The 9,449-nt window shown below is 42.2% G+C and overlaps 1 protein-coding gene across 3 annotated transcripts in view; it reads left to right on the top strand.

The window, feature by feature from the left end:
- The first annotated feature begins 207 nt into the window (after nt 1–207).
- Nucleotides 208–9,449, top strand: part of ARHGAP24 (Rho GTPase activating protein 24) — a 180,395-nt gene continuing 171,153 nt past the window's right edge. Inside the window, exon 1 of one of the 3 annotated variants that reach the window (XM_056489934.1) lies at nt 208–464. The gene's annotated coding sequence lies outside the window, so the exon portion shown is untranslated. Of the gene's footprint in view, nt 884–9,449 lie in introns of all 3 variants that reach the window. The other 2 variants (XM_056489935.1, XM_056489937.1) reach the window with 2 other exon arrangements.

The raw sequence follows: 9,449 nt of genomic DNA, 5'->3' as shown, positions 1-9,449 counted from the left end.
ATCCCAGGCACAAAGGCGAAGGCCGAGGGGGCGGCAGAACTCCGCGGAGGCTCTGGCTGTCGCCTGGGAGCGTGGCGGGGTTAGGGACAGCAGGGAGCCCGGCTCGGCTCCCGGCGGTGTCCCAGCGCTGCCATTCCCAGGGGATGCGGGAAGGCAGGCGCGTTCCTCCGGCTGCCGGCTGCCCGTGAAACCCGAAACCCGGGGGCTGGCCCGGCGAGGCCGCCCCGGCCCCTCGGCCGGCGAGCGCCCAGCACTTCGCACATTATCCATCACCCTCGCACCGCCGCGGCCCCCGTGGGATGGTGGCGGCCCCGCCCGCGCACAGGTCGCCGGAGCGGCGGAGGGGAGGGGGCAGGAGGAGAAACTTGCGAGGTTTATTTTAGCGAGCGCAGCCGGGCTGCCGTCAGCTGGCGGCGTGTGCATGGGGGAGCGGGGCGGCCCTGCGTGAGGGCGGGCAGCGCCGGGTGAGTACCGCGCTGCGGCCCGGCTGGCTCCGGCTGTGTCTGTGTGTGTGTGTGTGTGTGACACTGCTGCCCGTGTCTGTGCAGGCAGTCCGTGTTCTAAACGCTCCACGATCCCTAGCGGGGTCCGCCTTGGCTGCTGTCGGGGTCCGGGCTGAGCTCACTACTCGTTGACTTCACAGGAGTCCGAGCGCTTTGTGCTCTCTGCGGTCGTGGGTCTGTCATGGTCGTCTTAAAGTCTTCCTCTTTCCGCGTAAGTGTCCGTAGCAGGATTTGTCCCTCCCTGGGACAGATTTTGAAATGAGGACTTTCCCTAACTCCTTTGTGATTAGTCTTCCATGGATTTTTAGAGCCGCTGGATGGATTTCTTTTTAACGTAGAGGAGTAGTTGTCTTTTTCCTTCACTGGGAAGGAAATTGAAGGTAATATTTGTCTCTGTCTTCTTTTGCAGTACTGTGCATGTATGTTGTCAGTTTGGGACTTTTCTTCTTTCAGCAGGGTGGAGAGTACTAAATAATTCATGTTTGGTGATGTTAGAGAAAATTTTGCAACAGATAACTGAAAGTAAACAGCAGGGTTGTTTTTTGTGGCTATTTTTTTTTTTTTTTAGTTAGGTACCTTTGTCCTGAAGAGGCAGAAAGAAGAAAACAAATTTCCTGTATAGCACAGTGACTTCATAACACAGAATTTATCTAATGCTAATCTGAGTTCTGTTTGTCTGAAGTGGCATGATTGCTGGGGGAGGATGATGGTAACTCTTAGATCAGCAGGAATTAAGATGCTGTGAAGTTCCTCTCTTGCACAGTAGCTCCGTACCTAGGAGGTGACAGTAACTTCTGTACATTCAGGATTCCTCCTGAGGTAAAAATTAAGGGAGTGGGCAGTACAAGGAGCCAAGTATCTTGTCCTGGCTAAAAATCATTTAAGTGGAATCTCATGGTCACAAAAGATGTGCAGGGTTAAAGGCAGAGGTAGAGAGAAGGAAGGATTGGGAGTCAAGTGCCTGCTTCCAATCCCATGCAATTTTCATGTTGTGGCAGGTTTTGTTACTGCAAAAGACATCTTCTAGTACGTGATAGAGTGACTTAACGTTAAAAATAAATGTGCTTAGAGCTTGTTCCTTTGTGCATGGTATCTAAAGTTATTAGACTGCCTCTTCTTTGATTGTTGTCCTGTCTCTCAGCTGCATTTTTTTTTCTCCTGCTCTTTACTTGACTTTCAGTCATTAATGAAACTAACAAAGTGTAGTTTGGAATAATTGGGTTGCCCATCCCAAAAATACCAAATCAAACAAAACAAACAACAACAAAAAATCCACCAACCCAGAAAACAAGATGGTAATTAAGTAAAAAATATAAAGCCATGTAGACAACTCAACTGAAATAATGATTTTGTGTGGAAGGCATGACTTCTTTGTGCTGTAAGGTGATGTGCTGCTGGGGCCAGGTGAGAGGAGGCTGTGGGTTGTTCCTTTGACATGTGCCTCTCCTGTGTTTGCAGACTGGTTCATGAAGATCACTTCTATTAGTGGCTCTATAACTAGGTTCATTTTTCTGAAGATGGAGTTCAGAAAGAGATTACGATCCCTTTAAGAAATGGACCAGGTAATAGTTTGAAGTTCTGATAAGGGCATATCTTCAGAAGCAGCCTGAATTAAAGACCCTGTGACCTCCATGTGCAGCTGTAGCACACAAACATGTCTTACTGCTTGATTCAAAATCTTGGTGGTTGTTTTTTTTTAAACACACCAGGTGGAAGAAAAAAAAAGGAGTTGAAATTTATGGTGGGTAGTTTGAAGTGATTTGCATCTGCTAACTTTAAATGTCTTCTGTGTAGACTTTTTTGTATTTATTGTGATCTGATGGCCTTTGGAAGTCTGTTTCTTTCCTGGAGCTATTAACTGGTTTTCTCTATATTGGACAGAGGGAATGCTTGATACAGTTTTTATTTTAAAATAATCTGCTGAAACTGAGTGTGATACTTCATCATATTGGGGTGGTATTTGTGTTGTACACTGTTTTGAGAGTGAATGTTTGTTAGCTTTCAGCCAGGCAGAAAAACAAAAGGTTGTCTTCTCTTGGTGTTGTTAACCAAGAAAAACATGGTAGGAGTGTATCTGGAACAGTTCCAAGTCTGGAACTTGGTGTTCTGTTATGTTGGAGACTTAAGGTAAGGTGAGTGGCTGATAGTGTTGGATGATAAGGAAACACACAGCTTTTAATGGCGTTTGCTACTCTGCTGCCAGTCTTGGGAGAGATAGAAACTTAAAAAGGCAATAGAGGCCAGATTTCCAACTTAGATTCTCTTCCTTCATGTAAGGCTGTGGCAAGTGCAAGAGGTAGGATTTAGTGTGTTAGTTTCTATTATTTTGCTAAAGCAAGGATTTCAAGTTAGAATTGTTTTTATAGTTGTTGTGTGCATTTATTTAGAAAAAATGTTGATTAAGTTGCACTTTTTACAATTGAAACCACTCAAAAATACATGAAAATATCAGGCATCTCAAAGATGGATATACTTCAGCTTTAGCAGCATAGCAGCTTCTTGTATATTTCCTGACTCTTTCCTTCTGTTTCACCTTTTTGCCAGTTACATTTAGGTGACCCAAGTGGGTATGGCAAGGACTGGAGTGAAGCTGTAAATTGATCTTGTATTTCATTGAATATGGATCCAGAATAAACCATAATGGTCCTTGATTAGCTTCCATTATAAGCTAGATTATTTAGTTGTGAAGAATACCCTGTTTTGCCAGCAAAGTCATTTGATAGACTCTTCAATATATGTATTTGGTGTAATTATAATCAGTCAGCTTTATTGCATGTTTTTGACTACCAGCTTTGTTAGCTCTGGTTCTTATTAGCTCTTTGTGTGTTTAGCAGCCTTCTCTATCCAATTTTTACTTTCTCTACAGTTGCTATTTTATTCTTTACCTTATCTTTAAAAAAAAGTGGAAAATACAGTTTCTTTATTTTCTTCTCTCTTTCTCTATTCCAGCATTTTTAAGATGGTTCCCAGAGAAGATAGTCTCAGGTACCATCAGTTCTTCCCAGCTGAGCACCTGCTGAACAAGGAGACAGAGACTGGTGCACAGACAGACAGGCTGTCGGTGGCTTTTCCTCTTTAACAGCTTCTTTGGTGTTTGTCACCTGCACAACTTTGCACTCATGTTTTTTGTTTTTTTTTTTCTTCTTCTTTTTTCCAAGTCGTTGGTTACACTGCAAAATAAGATAGTTGCTTGGAGACTGGAAGCCACCTGCAGTGTGGTGTTTTCTTCTGTTTACAGTCATGGTCTTTGATTTATCTGTTAAATGAATTAATCTGTTAATCTGAATTAATTTTGTCTGCTTGGCTCAGCTCTAGTTTCATTGGGCTTTTCTAATGACATTGTCATGCACCATCAAGCCAGAGGTTTTGCAGGAACACACTAACCCATTGCTTTTAACTTCAGCAAACTTCTGTTTACTGTTGTACTTGTTAGTTTGGAGGGGCTTTTGTGCTCCATTGCTCAATGAGACAAACCTCAGCACATGTTGAATTCCTTGGCAATGTGTATAGTTTCTTGTCACGAACTACCTTTCATTTTCCTATATTGAGTTTTGTGTGATTTTGTGTAATGGCAATTATGATTTGTAGCTTTTTAGTAAAGACATTTTTTATGTGTTACTTCCAAGGAGTAGTCGGTGTGTTCCCATGGTTCTTTTCCCACATTTAGCTTTGCTTTTAGAATAGCAATTTGTTAGAAAAGAAAATTGAACTTAAATTTTAAATTGAACAATCATGAAGTGTTAGTAAAACCCAGCAATTTGCCTCCTTTCAAAACAGGGAAATAACTCAAAATAAGGAAATAGCCAACACATTTTGGCCCAGACCACACTAATCAGAGAAAAAGCATGTTTGGTTCTCCCACTTAGTACTATCTAAAGGGATCTTACTGCCTCCCAGGTACAGGCAGAGTGCTCCTGCAGCAGACAGAGAAAGTACCCTTCCAGTTAATCCTTGCTTGGTTGACTCAACCTCAACTCTGGCAACAGCATCCTGGATTTTCCATAAGCTGCCTTTCCAGCTGTATCTTTGACATCCCCCAGCTACCACATGCTGTGCTGTGAGAAGAAGATGGTGGAGGAGGATAGAGGTGACATCAGGGGAGGTGGATTCTAGTAATTGGCAGCTGAAGCTGGAAAAGGTCTTAAAAAGGATGAAAAGAATGGTCAAGGGCAGCACAGCTTCTGTGCAAAAACAGTGCTGCAGGAGGGAACTTTTCAGCCTGGAGATGAGATGGCTGAGAAAACTTTACTGACAAGTGGCAGGAAAAGGGTGAACAGAGACTACTTCTTCCTCCCTTATTTTTCAGAAGTTCCAGAGTGTTTCTGGCAGTGATGGTGGCAGGTTCAAAACAAATGAAAGGAGGTAATATTGTGCATTAGACCTAAGTAAGGTGTAACTAATAAGTACTTGCAGTGTAGAGGTTAGTAAAAGGAAAACCCAGTTTTAAGGGGTAGCTAGCCCAAAGTATTGCTGCTTTCTTGTCTTAGCTATCCTGTTTCCCTGAGATTCTGCTTCCATCACAGTTGGAGATGGGATGTTGGGCTGGATGGGCTCTTTCTTGTCCCATTGTAGCCTTCCATTTGTTCACTTCTGACCCTCTGTCCTTTTAGTGTTATTTACATGGGGGAAAAAAGATGTGATATTCTGTCTGTGGCTTGATGAAAAGGAGCTGAATAACCACAGCAGATGATGAAGGCCTGCCTTCTTCAGCTAGAAGTGTGTGGATACAAGGAAGGATAAGAACTGCTGGTGCAAAGCAAGTTGTGATCTTTAAAAAAATCAAGAGATTCATCACCATTTTGTTTCTAGGCAGTGCTGCAGGAATGTGTAGGCACAGTCTTACAGGATGAGTCTTTAAAGAATGAATAACAGTGGTCACATCAATTCAAGTGGAGCAGAGACCCCCTGAAGCCTGCTGGAGCTTGGTCAAGTAAGGCTTCCTCTCTGTGTACCCAGCTTGACAGCTGACTGTAGAGGTGGAAGATGAAGAAGCTCAAGTGCTGCAGCAATCCCAGCGTGCTAAATGATTGTTGAGCAAATGGGAGAGTGCTACAGTCAAGGGTGACTTAAAGTATGCTTAAGGCCCTCTCGAGTTTCTTGAGAAAGAAAAATGATGCAGAGGCTACAGGCAATTAACTTTGCTTCTCATTCTTCAAATCCTGCTGTGTGGATCAGTTGAATGAGGTGACTTCCCTCCATGACTGTATTGGTTGATAATTCTTTCAGTATTTTGGAGGGGGGAAAAAAGTATCAGTAATTCCCTAACAAAACTGTGCATTGTACAGTAGCTTCGAGATCTTGTTGCTGTATTTGGAAATAGTGACTTTAATTTAGTTGATTATTAGTGTAATGGAGTTTTAATCATATTCACCTTACCTACTTAAATATGGACTGAGAAGTAAGAATTGTGCAATTATCAATATATAGCACAGAACATGAAAAAACTCATTTTTTAATCCGTCCTGTTGGAGCATAACAGATTGCTGCAGTTCAAAGACAAGTATGTGAACACAGACATGTATCTAGGAGATGAAGACAGGCTTCTGGAAATCTTATTTATTTAATGACATCATTGCCTTATTTCAGAGTGTTGTCTTGGAAAGTGTTCTGAGTAATTTGGGGTCTTAGTGTTGTTAAAAGTGAGATAATGATAAAGGGAAAAGCTGTGCTGTACATTTGCTTGTAATTATAAACTAGCTACCATGGAATTTTGATTGTCCAGAAGTTAGAGCAAGCAGCCTACTTGCTGTGTAAGTTTTTTTTGTTTAGCCTCTAGACAATTCCTTCAAGAGTTTGGGTTTCTTGTTGTTTTCCCTGTGTGTTTGTATGTCTGTGGTGGGCTGGTGTTGAGCTCTTGCCTCTTATCCGTGATTGAGATCAGAATTGTGTGTCAGATGCATGGATAGTCACTGTGGTTATCCACTACTAAGTGTTCTTGCAACACACAAACCCAGAAATCCTGGATGCTAGAAAGAAATAATTCCTCTGGCAGTTGCAGTATTTGTGCAGCTGTTTCCACAGATGTTTCTTCTTTCTTAACTTTTTTTTTTTTTTTTTTTTTTTTTAAATTTCTCCTAAGAAGTAAGCAAACTGAGGCAGAAATGTTAAAGGGCCTGCCTGGAGAAAGAGAGAGAGAATGCAATACCTTTTAGTTTGGACATAGTAATTTACGTTCTTTCACAATCACTGTGAATTCTTACTTTGTTTGCCAAGTCCAAAGCCTGCTTAGGCTCTGCAGAGCTGAATGGAAGTGTCCTAAAATGAGAGCTTTGCAAATAGACTTTGAGAGTAAGAATCTGCTCGGGGTAATTTTGGATCTTAATAGCGTTGCTGGAACCCAGATGGACTCAACTTCAATGTCTAATTTGCTTATTTTAGAAGCGAATAGGAAACATACTGGCCAGAAAACCTGTGACAGAGTTCTGCCCTGTGGCTAAAAGTGCAGTTTTGGAATGAAAACAAGGTAGGAAACACCCCCCACCCCCCTATCAACACATGATTGCAAGATTGAGGACTAACTCTGTTCGTATGTAAGATGCATTTGTTCATTGCTTTAAAAAAAGCAAATACGATTCTGTTATATGACAGTGGGAAGTCTTGAAGGTGCTATTTTAAATACAGCTCAAGTAAAAATTCTTTTAAAGTCAATGAATTAATTGAAATGTAAAACATTATTAATAATTGATGTATGATGGTGAAGGCCCTTCTCCTCCTAGGAGAACACAAGGCTCAAACTGGAATCAGTTAACCTCATCCCCCAGAAATGTTTAATAAATGATACTTAGGAAAATATACATTTGTATAAATAGAAATCTATGTCTCTTGATGCCAGCAGCTTTCTTAGGTTGGACTTTTCTCTTGAATAAGCAGGAAGAAGATCTAAGAAGGCACAGGTTGTAAGTAGTGTTTTTGAGTAATGAAAAGCTAAGAAAAATAATAAATAACTGTCTGAGTGTAGAAGACCTGGTGCTTTTGAGTTGTTTAGTTTTCCATGTAGCCTGCTAGGTGTGTGATGTCTGCTGCTTGGACTTAACCAGCCATGCTCAAGTCCTCTTTCTTCAGAGAAATTTGGACCTGGCTTTGTGTATCCTGTGAAAATGAGAAAGCAGCCTTAGACTCTACACATAAGTATGTCAGGTGTGTAAACATCAGGGAGAGAGCAGAACTATTTTGGGGTGATAAGGAGTAAATTGGTGTAGCCTGTCCATGAGTGTGCAGTGATGAAAGAAAAATTCTAACAGGGTAAGGAGTTCCTGGGAAGCCATGGGGCTGCTGCATTGGGGTGAGGGGAAGTATTAAAATAGCTATTTTGATGATGTTTTTTCTGCCAGAAAGTAATATGTTGCTGGCTTGCATTGGAGTTTTAGAAACTGGACTTAATGAGAAGGGACATCCTTTGCTCTCCTGCTTGTTTGTCATATGTGGACAACTGGGAAAAATAAGTCTAGTTTTGAACCATGGGAATATTTTACAAGTATTGGAGAATGTGCCAGGACAAAAATATAGTTGACATCAGCAGTAGGACCCTTATTATTTTCACTGTGATGATTCTGTCCTGCAATGAGTCAACTGTTAATTAATTTAATAGAATCATGGAGCTGTTTGGTTTGGAACAGACCTCCAGGATCATTTTGAACACCAATCACTGTGCTGACTAAACCACAGCACTAAGTGCCATATCCAGTCACTGCTTGAACACTTTTAGGGATAGTGACTTCACTTCTTTCTTTCTTAAGAGCTTGAGTGCTTTTGAAGAATTTCCTGGTTTTTAGCACTGATGTTACAAGTATGGCCATTTGCCATGGTGATTCAGCTCCTGAATTGGTCAGCTGGTATTGCTGGTAGGATTTACCACACTGGGCAAGGGTTGTTGGCTCTGCCCTTTGCAGTGGTCAGTGGCTCTTTGTGTTGGTGTAGTTGGTCCCTTCAAATGCTGCCTTCTGCCAGGCAGGAGGGGAGAGGGACACTTCTGGGAAGGAGCAGGGACAGCTGTGATGATGCTGTAAGTTGGGGAACTTGGTGGTTTCTCATGCACACTCTTAAGTCTCTTGCATTTGGCTGTTCTGTTTAGTATGTGCTGAATTCCTGCCTCTTGCTGTCACCTGGGCTCACAAAGCTCCCAGTGCACTCAGCTGACACCAGGAAAGGACTAAAGCAGCCAGATGAGCATGCAGCACGTGGCACGTTCGGTGACAAGACTGTTTATCACCTAACAAGATTAAGCCTCTGTGCAGCACTGCTGTACAGTGCACTTTCATGTAGCTCTGACACCTTGCCTTGGCAACTGGGGAAGTGCAAAAGGCGAGTTGGGCATAGGTGTGATCCTCTGCCAGCACTGGGAATAAAATCCTAAATTCCCTCTGACTCACTTCAGACATTTGTGTCATGTTTGATGGTTTCACTTCTGGGACATTTCTTTGGAGATGTTCATCTCCCAGCACCCACAGGAAGGCTCTGAAACGTGAGTTTTACCATTTCTTACTTTCATAGGGACTGCTAGAAAAAAATGGTAGATTAGCCAAAACAACATAATAAGTATTGGTAGTCCATATATGGCTATGCAGTATTTTGTACATTAAGTCCAGTAAGCAGTGAAAAAATACTGTACAATACCTGGTGGGAAATACCCAGGAAATAATTTCTAGTCTGGCAAGGGCTGTGCACCAAGCCTACAGCCTTTTTGGAGGGAGAAGGAAGCATTCATAGCTCAAAAGAAATATTTTGTAGGAGGTTATGCTGCTCAAAATGCACATCTGGTCAAGACTCTGGTGTCCCATGAGCTTAGACTTCTGAGGAAAAGTTAGCTCTGTTAACTGAGCTCACATTGTGGCACTGTGATATACCTCCTTGAGGAGCTGAATACCTTCCTATGCCTTGAAGCTGAGTGTCTAGGCTGGAAGAGTTGTATAGAAATAAGCCAAAACTCAGTGTCTGAGACCTGGGATA

The sequence above is a fragment of the Oenanthe melanoleuca genome, chromosome 4, assembly GCF_029582105.1.
Source record: "Oenanthe melanoleuca isolate GR-GAL-2019-014 chromosome 4, OMel1.0, whole genome shotgun sequence".
NCBI classification, from domain to species: Eukaryota; Metazoa; Chordata; class Aves; order Passeriformes; family Muscicapidae; genus Oenanthe; species Oenanthe melanoleuca.
This window is presented reverse-complemented; position numbering and strand designations above follow the sequence as displayed.